Here is an 8,671-nt window from a genome sequence, read left to right as displayed (position 1 = left end):
TTCCTGAGGATTGGACATTGCACATGTACCTTGAAGACACTAGCAAAAGCCACTAAACTAGTCAGGCCAGTTCAACCATCAACCCTCCCCTCACTGCTTGGGCTGAAGCCTCTTAACATTTTCATTCCTATCCTCCATTTGTTGCTTGTCCATTTCAATTGCCTTGGACTTGGAAGGTGGATGACACCCAAATATTTATCTCCAGCCCATGTTTCTCTCCTAAGTTCCAGACATTTAAATCTTTGGTGGTCCCAGGGCCCAAACAACACATCCAAAAGCAATTGTAGCATCTCCCTCTGAAGCTGTTTTCCTGACTAAATTCCTGTCTTGGTGGTTGGCAATGCCTCATCACCCAAAGCCCAAGTGAGTCACCTCCTCAACCAATGAGCCAATCACCTAATCCTATTTTCGCCTACTAAAGGTGCCTTTCTCTCCATATCTATAGAACCGTACCCGCTTGATACAGCAGCCGCCATAATGGTTCCCTGCCTCTGATGTTGGCCTCTACACCCCCTACCCTAATCAGTTCTCCAAAATTGCATCCACATGGAATTTCTGGTCCCACCATGACATTTTTCTGCATGACATCTTTTTTGGCTTCCTAAGGCTATGAAATGGAATCATTGGCCTGGTCCATGGGGCCCTGTGACCACTGCCCACCCCTTCAGGGTCCACTCCACAACCCTTCCTGCACAAAAGCATGTCCCCTGGGCCTCAATATTCCCACTATTTGCAGGCCCCCAAATACACCCTGCCATCTCTCACCTCATCCTCTGCCCGTAGCCAGAGTCTCTCAAAGACTGAAGCATTCAGTACTTTTAAAATATAAAGAAATCCTCATACAAGTTTTCAAAAATGGTAGCAGGGTCCAGGCACAGTGGCTCATGCCTGTAATCCCAGCACTTTGAGAGGCCAAGGTGGGTGGATCACTTGAAGCCAGGAGTTCAAGACCAGCCTGACCGACATGGTGAAACCCTGTCTCTACTAAAAATACAAAAATTAGCCAGGCGTGGTGGTGCACACCTATAGTCCCAGCTACCTGGGAGGCTGAGGCACAAGAATCACTTGAACCTGGGAGGTGGAGGTTGCAGTGAGCCGAGATCATGCCACTACACTCCAGCCTGGGTGACAGAGAGAGATTCTGTCTCAAAAAAAAAAAAAAAAAAAAAAGGCGGGGGGCAACAAATTTTAAATGTTTGCAACTAACCCACTAACACTATTGGCACAAAAATATTACAATACAATTTAATTGTGCTGGTCTGAAGATAATTAAAGGATTTATAGCATATAATAATTCATACTACCATTCCAGACTTAGGTCTAAGTGACCATCCACTCTGATCTGCTTGGGATTGAAGGGACTTTGGTGCTAAAATCAGAAAAGTTCTTGGTGAATGAGGCCAAGCTGGTCACCCTAAGTATGGAACAGTAGTTTATAGTCATATGATGATGACCTTCTTTCAAAACTGTCCATGTATCTCTGTGGCTGTCTAACAATTGGAGATAAAAGGCCACCTCTGAGGCACTTGGTGAATGGGAAGCCTGAGCTCTCCAGCCTGCTCCCTGCTGCTACTGGTTCATATGCCATGTCGATGAGATACTCCTGCCCCTCCTTCCAGGCTCAGCATTTCTGGGCCCAGCTCACCCTAGCACTGGTCTGCTGATTGTTCCTTCCTATGTTCCTGCAGCATTCTCTATAGGCCTCCTTTCTAGTGAGGTTGCACTGTATTTTGATTTTCTGCTTGCATGTCAGTTTCCTCCTTTAGGTGGTGAGCAACTTAAAGTCCAGGTTGACCCATGGATACTCAGTGGGCAATGAGCAAATGGGGCCATTTGCACAACCCACCCCTTCGGTTCCATGTTGAAATGTTGGGAGATGGACAAGATGTTGGGCCCAGACAATTGTGTAGGCTTTCTTGAAACCTCCTCTGTGCTAAGTGGGAGGAGTAAAGAGATGGCTGGAGCAAAGCCCCACCCTCAAGGAGTTCCGAACTGCTTGAGAAGATACGGCAGGTTTTGAGAGAGGGAAGGAAAAATTAGCAATGCTTGTTTCATGTCACTGGATGATGAAACACCATCTAACTACTATGGCACAGGGGACCAGAGAGGGAACAAGTGCCTGGGGAGGGCTGCCTGGAATATGTGGAGGTGGCACAGACAGCACCTGCACCAGACATAAGTAGCAAGGAAGCAGATTTCTAATATAAAGAAATGTTTTAGAAGAACCAGAAATACCAAGTCCCAGGAGTGGTTGCTCCAAGAAGCAAGACAAGAAAGCCAAGTCCAGATAGCCTCTTCTCTGGATGGAGAGTTGAGCATCATGGCCTCTAAGGCTCTTGCCAGGTTCTCCAATTTAACCCTCAGCATTGCCAGCAGAAGGGTACCACAGATGTTGGAATTGAGTGGGGCATTCAGGGTGTTGTGCTAGAGCAGACTAGGCAGGTCAGAGGATGGGGGAGAGGAGCATAGAGAGGTAGGTTGGGGCCTCAATCCAGGTGTGCCAGGTGCCCTGGGATCTATAAACATTGAGGGCTTGGAGAGCAGGGGAGCAAGCAGCAAAGTATCTCAGGAGTGTCCGTCCAGTTGAGAAACAACATCTCAGTTGTTTCTGGGACAGCAGAAACAACTACATGGTGAAGGCATGCCAGTATGCCCCCTCTGGTTACTTCTCTCCTCACCCATATTCCCTACATTGGCATTTCAGGGCAACCATTGAGATGGAAATCAATCCATCCTCTTTCCCCAGTGGGCTCCAAGCAATATGACAAAGTAGTCACCAAAGAGTCTGCTTCATAGCAGGTAAAGCTAAACTGGTAAAGGCACCTTGGATCTGCAGCTGCAGTCGGGTTCCCCAATACATTTCCCTAAATTGGGTTTACCCACCCAAAACTACAGGCTTGTCCCTAACAGGGCACAGCATCAGAGAGGGAGAGGACAGGAGGAAAACTTGTGCTCACATGCATGAGGGCCAAAGGGGAAAGCACTTAGGAGGGGCTGATGGGTCCAACTTCAGGTTCTTTTTTCAATCTCATCAATTTTATCAGACACTCCCCTCCCCCAAGGAGGAAGAGAAAGGAGTGAGCCAGGTAAGTGTGGCAGCCTTTAGGGAAGAAGAAGACCATAACCCCCGGCCCCAGAGGCAGCAGGTGCTGAGTCTTATGCAGAGTCCCCAAGTGGTCTTTACAGCTACTGGTGCTCAAACTCCAGCCTGGTTCCCCCTGTCAGGCCTCTCCTCCTGCACATGCACAGGGTCGGGGAGGAAGGCCCTGTTCCATCTGCACAGACACTCTGTGAGAATCCAATAGTTGAGTATAATTCAATTACTGGATCCAAACAGAGCATTGTGCTTAATTCCTACCTTCCCAGTAGCAGTAGTGATCAAAGTCTGTGACTGAGCTCTCCCCAGGAAGAGGACACTAGAGTTAGCCTTGTTACAGGAGCCCCTTAGTCCCCTTGATGAGAAAAGTATGGGATCATAGTACACAGATCTGGATTTGAACTGTTGGACCACTGCCAGCTTTGAGATGCTGTGTAAGATGTCACTCTCCAATCTTCTGTTCCACCATCAATACAAAGGGAATAATAGTAATAGTATCGCAAGATGCCATGGGGATTATGGATAATGCAGGGACAGGACATAGGAGGCACTGAATAAATAGTAGGGTTTTTTCTTTTTTTTTTGTTTTTCCTAAGTATCCAGTTTATTTTCTAGTCACGGGTTACTTACTGAAAGTTTGTGTAACATGAGATCACATCAGATCAGAAAACATCAAGTGGGTAGTATTATTAACCGATTAACATACAAAAGAAAGTGCCTTTATATCATGTATCTGGGCTCCAAGGGTAGTCCATAGTTCAGCCTCTTCTTTCTATTCTGCTTTTGTCACCTGTTATATAAAATGATCTACAAAATCCTTATAAATAAGACATGAGTTTTGCCCGTGATGCAGTAGGATGAAAAAATACCAGGGCTGCATGCTATGAAACAATAGAAACTTTATAGGTGAATCCAAGGTTTGTGTGCACAAAAATTGTAAATGCCATTTTCTGCTGTGCTGGAAAAACTGAAGTATAAAACACAAATGAACTAGGCCTTTCAAGGATGAGGTATCACAACACTGGTAGCTGTTTAATGTATTCATCTTAAGAAGACTGGATGCTAAAAATGCAATCACTGCAATTAATAAAGTTGAGAGAAAACACAAAGATTAGCTAATATGAGTAAAAGATTATTTAGGGTAAAATAAATGTGTAACATTCTCTATGTTCTCAATCACCTGGAAAGGCAGACTATGGAATATCAGGAAATAAGAGTTTTCTTGTTTTCAGTAACATTGGGGTAACACTTCAGAATTCAGAAGGTAACTGGGGCTATAAAGAGTAATTAAGAGGACAAAATAGAAGAAAGCAGGGGTTCCATTTTCCAGCTGTTGCAATTTTCCTGAAATCCTAATGTTTTTGAGCCTCTCCTATTTAAGGACAAAACAATTTAGCACACAACAAAAACTTCAAAAAGGGTGCCAGCTGGACCACAAAGCACTGATGAAAAGACAGACAGGGTATACTTCCCAAACTTTCATTAGGATGTAAAAGCCGTTTTGAAAAACAATCTCCACTCTCTGTCAAGTTATTTGACTCCTCAATGCAATATGCATCTCAATGAAATAGAGTTTGAGTAGTGTTATGTTGGTAGGCATAATGATTATGACTTCAAGAAAAATATATCTAGTACATTCTGGGGGTTTTGTGGAGGACTCTGTAAAACAAAGAGTTTGAAGTAAACAATAATAAAATACAAAAATTTTAAAAACAGGGTTTTTTTCCCTCCAAATTCCTGGTTTCATAAGGACCTGTTTATTTTGAGGAAAAAAAGTTCCCAAACATCAGGCTGTTCACAAAAATAACACACAGTATCAACTTTAGAAAACAAATCTTAAGACTATAACACGAATTATTTTTCTAGAGGATGCATTTGACATGCCAGCTCTCATTCACAAAAATACATTGTTACATTTGTGTTGAACTGCCCCACACAGCACACTAATGTGGGGGTGTAACACGCATACTTCTAATCAAAGCTGCTTTCAGGAGCTACTCAACTAAATAAGATTGTCTTTGCAGTCAGGGAAGTAACTACTGAACTTATGTATGAATGAAAAGAACTGTCCTCCCTGCATAACAAGAGATTATTTTGGAGACAGTTGATAAAAACCGTACATCCTTTTTATTAAGTCATAAAGAGGTATCAAAATTAAAAGCAAAAATTACAAGGTAAGACTTAACAAAACTACTAGGAGTGCCAAAGGAAGTGAAAATGGGACTAGGCGCAGAGCAATATGAATTAATAAACATGGAAAGGACAAGGATGGGAAGGACAGTGAGCATGTGCCAAAGATACTAGGGGAGAGGATCTGGTGAAAAATTTGATCTTAGACAAGTGCCTAGGTAAAGAAATAATGGAATAAGATTTCTAAACCCCACTATGTGCTTAAGAGTCATCCATGCCATTGGTGCTGTCTCTGTCATCCTCTCCTTCCTCAGACTCTTTTTCAACATCCTTTATCAACTCCAGCTGGTCATCCCCCATCCTCATTATCATCATCATCCAGTAGGTCCGCCTTCTCAGCACAGTCATCTGCACCCCCGTCAGATTCCATCTTCACATTAGTCTCATCTTTCTTCATGGAGCTGCTGCTCTGCTCCTCTTCTGACTTATCATTCCTCATCTCTACTGCGTGTTTGCTCTGTTCCTTTTCAGTTTTTTCCAGGTTTTCCAGGAGAGAATCCACTTTTTGTTTTATCTGGGTCAACTCCTTCATAATGGCCTGAAGGTCATCTCCTTTCAACTTTCCAGACTTGGAAGATCCCTGCTGTCCACTCTTAGAATTGAGGCCACTTTTGCCCCTTCGTGAGGTGTTTCCTGATACACGTTGACGTTTCGAGAGCACTACAGCCCAAGCAATAGGAGGAGGAGGAGGCACACGTACTGAGTAACTGTACATCATATCATCATAATCACCTTAAGAGTCATAGTCCAAGTGAAAAGAGGAGCTACACATCTCCGCTGCAGATCGTTTCACGCCTGCTTTTCCTCATTCACTTTTGGCTCTGCAGCCAGGTTAATATCTAAAACCTGGCCAGCAATCATTCTGCCATCCTCTCCTGCTCCAGCAGCCTGGGCATTTCTCTCATTAAAATATTGAATAAAGGCAAAGCCTTTATGAACAGCACAGCCCACAATTTTGCCATACTTCAAAAAGATTGCCTCCACATCAGATTTCTTGACCACAAGAGTGTTGAGATTCCCAATGAACACACGGGAGTTCATGGAGCGAGGATCTGTCTTGTTGGTAACGTTGCTGGCCATTGCATTTGTTGATAAGGTCTCTCACAAAGCTGAAAGCGGGAGGAGGGAAGGAGAAGAGATTCGATTCTGAGTCTCCTACTCCCGGGTTCTACGTGGAGAAGCCAACTGCTGCTCGGGGTCATCAACACGGCCACAACCACTCAGTCTTCGTCTCTTCACAAAAAAAATCAATAGTAGGTTTTTTCCTCACCTGTATAACATCTTGTCACTCCAGATAAACACCACCACCCCTGAGCTGGACTTGACCCAAGTTCTCTGGCCACATCTCCATGGCTTCCAAGTAGATGACAGCTGGCTGGGCTATCAGGTCCCAGGATGCAATGATATTATGGAAATAGTTCCTGTGGCCCCATAAGTCTACAGGATTGAGGCTGCTTCTCTCCTCTGTCTCCTTCCAAACTGGCTCTGGAACAGGGATAGGCTGTAATATATAGATGGGACCCTCAGAACCTCTACCTGAGGGGTTCAGGGGAGCCAGAGGCAGATGACACCAGGCAGGATCCTCCTTGAATTCATCCTTTATGCCTTTAACAAAGTAACCAAGCACATGCTGTAGTAATAATCAATTTAGGCACATCCCAGAGATTCCAACTTCTCTGCCACCAACCACCAGGCATGATCTAAGCAAGTTCTTTCACCTCTTAGAGCCTTAATTTTCTCATCTACAAAATGGAATAACGCGATCATCCTTGAAGGTGAGTTACATGTGATCATGGGTGTGAGCAGCTCTTTGTAAGCAATGAAGGCCCAAGCAATTGAAAGGGGTGGTGATTATGGAAACTGTCAGAGGTACATTTGTTGCTGTGGAAAACTGCAGGTACTGGACCATTTTCTCATCTTCCTACAGGTTGCTGGAATCACAACTTATAATTAATGCACAGTGATATGGCTTGACTCAGTTTCCTAAATTGGAATGTTTCAGCTAAAACTGATGAAAAATTCTTGTCTTCCAAGCAGAACTAGCTAGATAAACCCCCTCCATAGCTAATGAGTAAATATATACAGTGAAATATGTATACATATAGATATATATAATGCATTCACTTATTCAACAAATATTGATTGAATGTCTACTCTGCACCATTTATTAAGCTTGGTGTTTTTCCTGACTTGTCTCCTGTAATCTCCACATGAATTCTGTGAGGTAGGCATTGTTATCCTGACGTACAACTGAGGAAACTAACAGGGATTCGATTATTGGATCAAAGCCACACATCTAGAAAGTGGCAGACAAACAATTAAACCCATTTCCTTGACCCAGTGAACCTGCTCTTTTGTGACACCACATGACTTCTGCAGGCCCCTCATGAAAGGGGTGCCAGGGTTATGTCTGGGCAGATGGGATTGTGTATTAGTCCATTCTCCCGCTGCTATAAGGACATACCCGAGACTGGGTAATTTATAAAGGAAAGAGATTAAATTGACTCACAGTTCCACAGGGCTGGGGAGGCCTCAGGAAACTTACAATCATGGTGGAAGGTGAAGCAAACACATCCTTCTTCACATGGTGGCAGCAAGGAGAAGTGCTGGGCAAAAAGGGGAGAAAAAAACCCTTATAAAACCATCAGATCTCATGAGAACTAACTCACTATCACGAGGACAGGATAGGGGGAAAACACCCCCATGATTCAATTATTTCCACCTGGTCCCTCCCACAACACCTGGGGATTATGGGAATTACAATTCAAGATGAGATTTGGGTAGGGACACAGTCAAACCATATCAGATTGGATGTTTAAGGAGCAACTCAGGTGGATGACAAATTCTGGCTCATATATGCCCCCCAGTATCTCCATCAAACATCCAACCTTCCCTGGAACCCAGCAGCTCATCCTCCCTCTGTTTCAGGCAGCTCCCTGGGTGCCCCCACGGCCCCTGGAATGCATTTACTGCCTTTCGCCCTTGCTAGGCTCACCAAGTTCATACCACTGGGTTGCTGCCTCGCCCTCAACCTTGATTCTATCTTGTTCCTCTTCCCACCATCCCTGGCCCCTCTAGGACTGGACTGGCACTGGGGCTTCATCTTCTGAACTGGGCAGCCATGCCTCCCCTGCACCCTGACTGCTTGGCAGTCACTGGGCAGCCCAGGATGAGAGTCAGACAGATTGAGGCTCTTCTGATTGCTCCCTATTTGACTTTGAGAAAATAATTTGATTTCTCAAGCCACAGTTTCCATATCTGAGAGTAGAGAGTAATAGCTGTCTCACAGGGCTGCTGTAGGGATGAAATGAGAAAGATACTAATGTTTTTGACGTCTGGGAGTCACTCCCCAAGTGCTCTCTTTCACTTCTCCTACACTTCCAA

General features: G+C 44.4%; 1 pseudogene; it reads right to left on the bottom strand.

Annotated features, from left to right (window-relative positions):
* Positions 1–5,488: 5,488 nt before the first annotated feature.
* Positions 5,489–6,382, bottom strand: LOC100598620 (annotated as a pseudogene).
* Positions 6,383–8,671: the final 2,289 nt, after the last annotated feature.

The sequence above is a fragment of the Nomascus leucogenys genome, chromosome 6 (genome assembly GCF_006542625.1).
Source record: "Nomascus leucogenys isolate Asia chromosome 6, Asia_NLE_v1, whole genome shotgun sequence".
Classification (NCBI taxonomy): domain Eukaryota; kingdom Metazoa; phylum Chordata; class Mammalia; order Primates; family Hylobatidae; genus Nomascus; species Nomascus leucogenys.
Note: the sequence above shows the minus strand (reverse complement) of the source record. Positions and strands in the feature narration are given on the sequence as shown.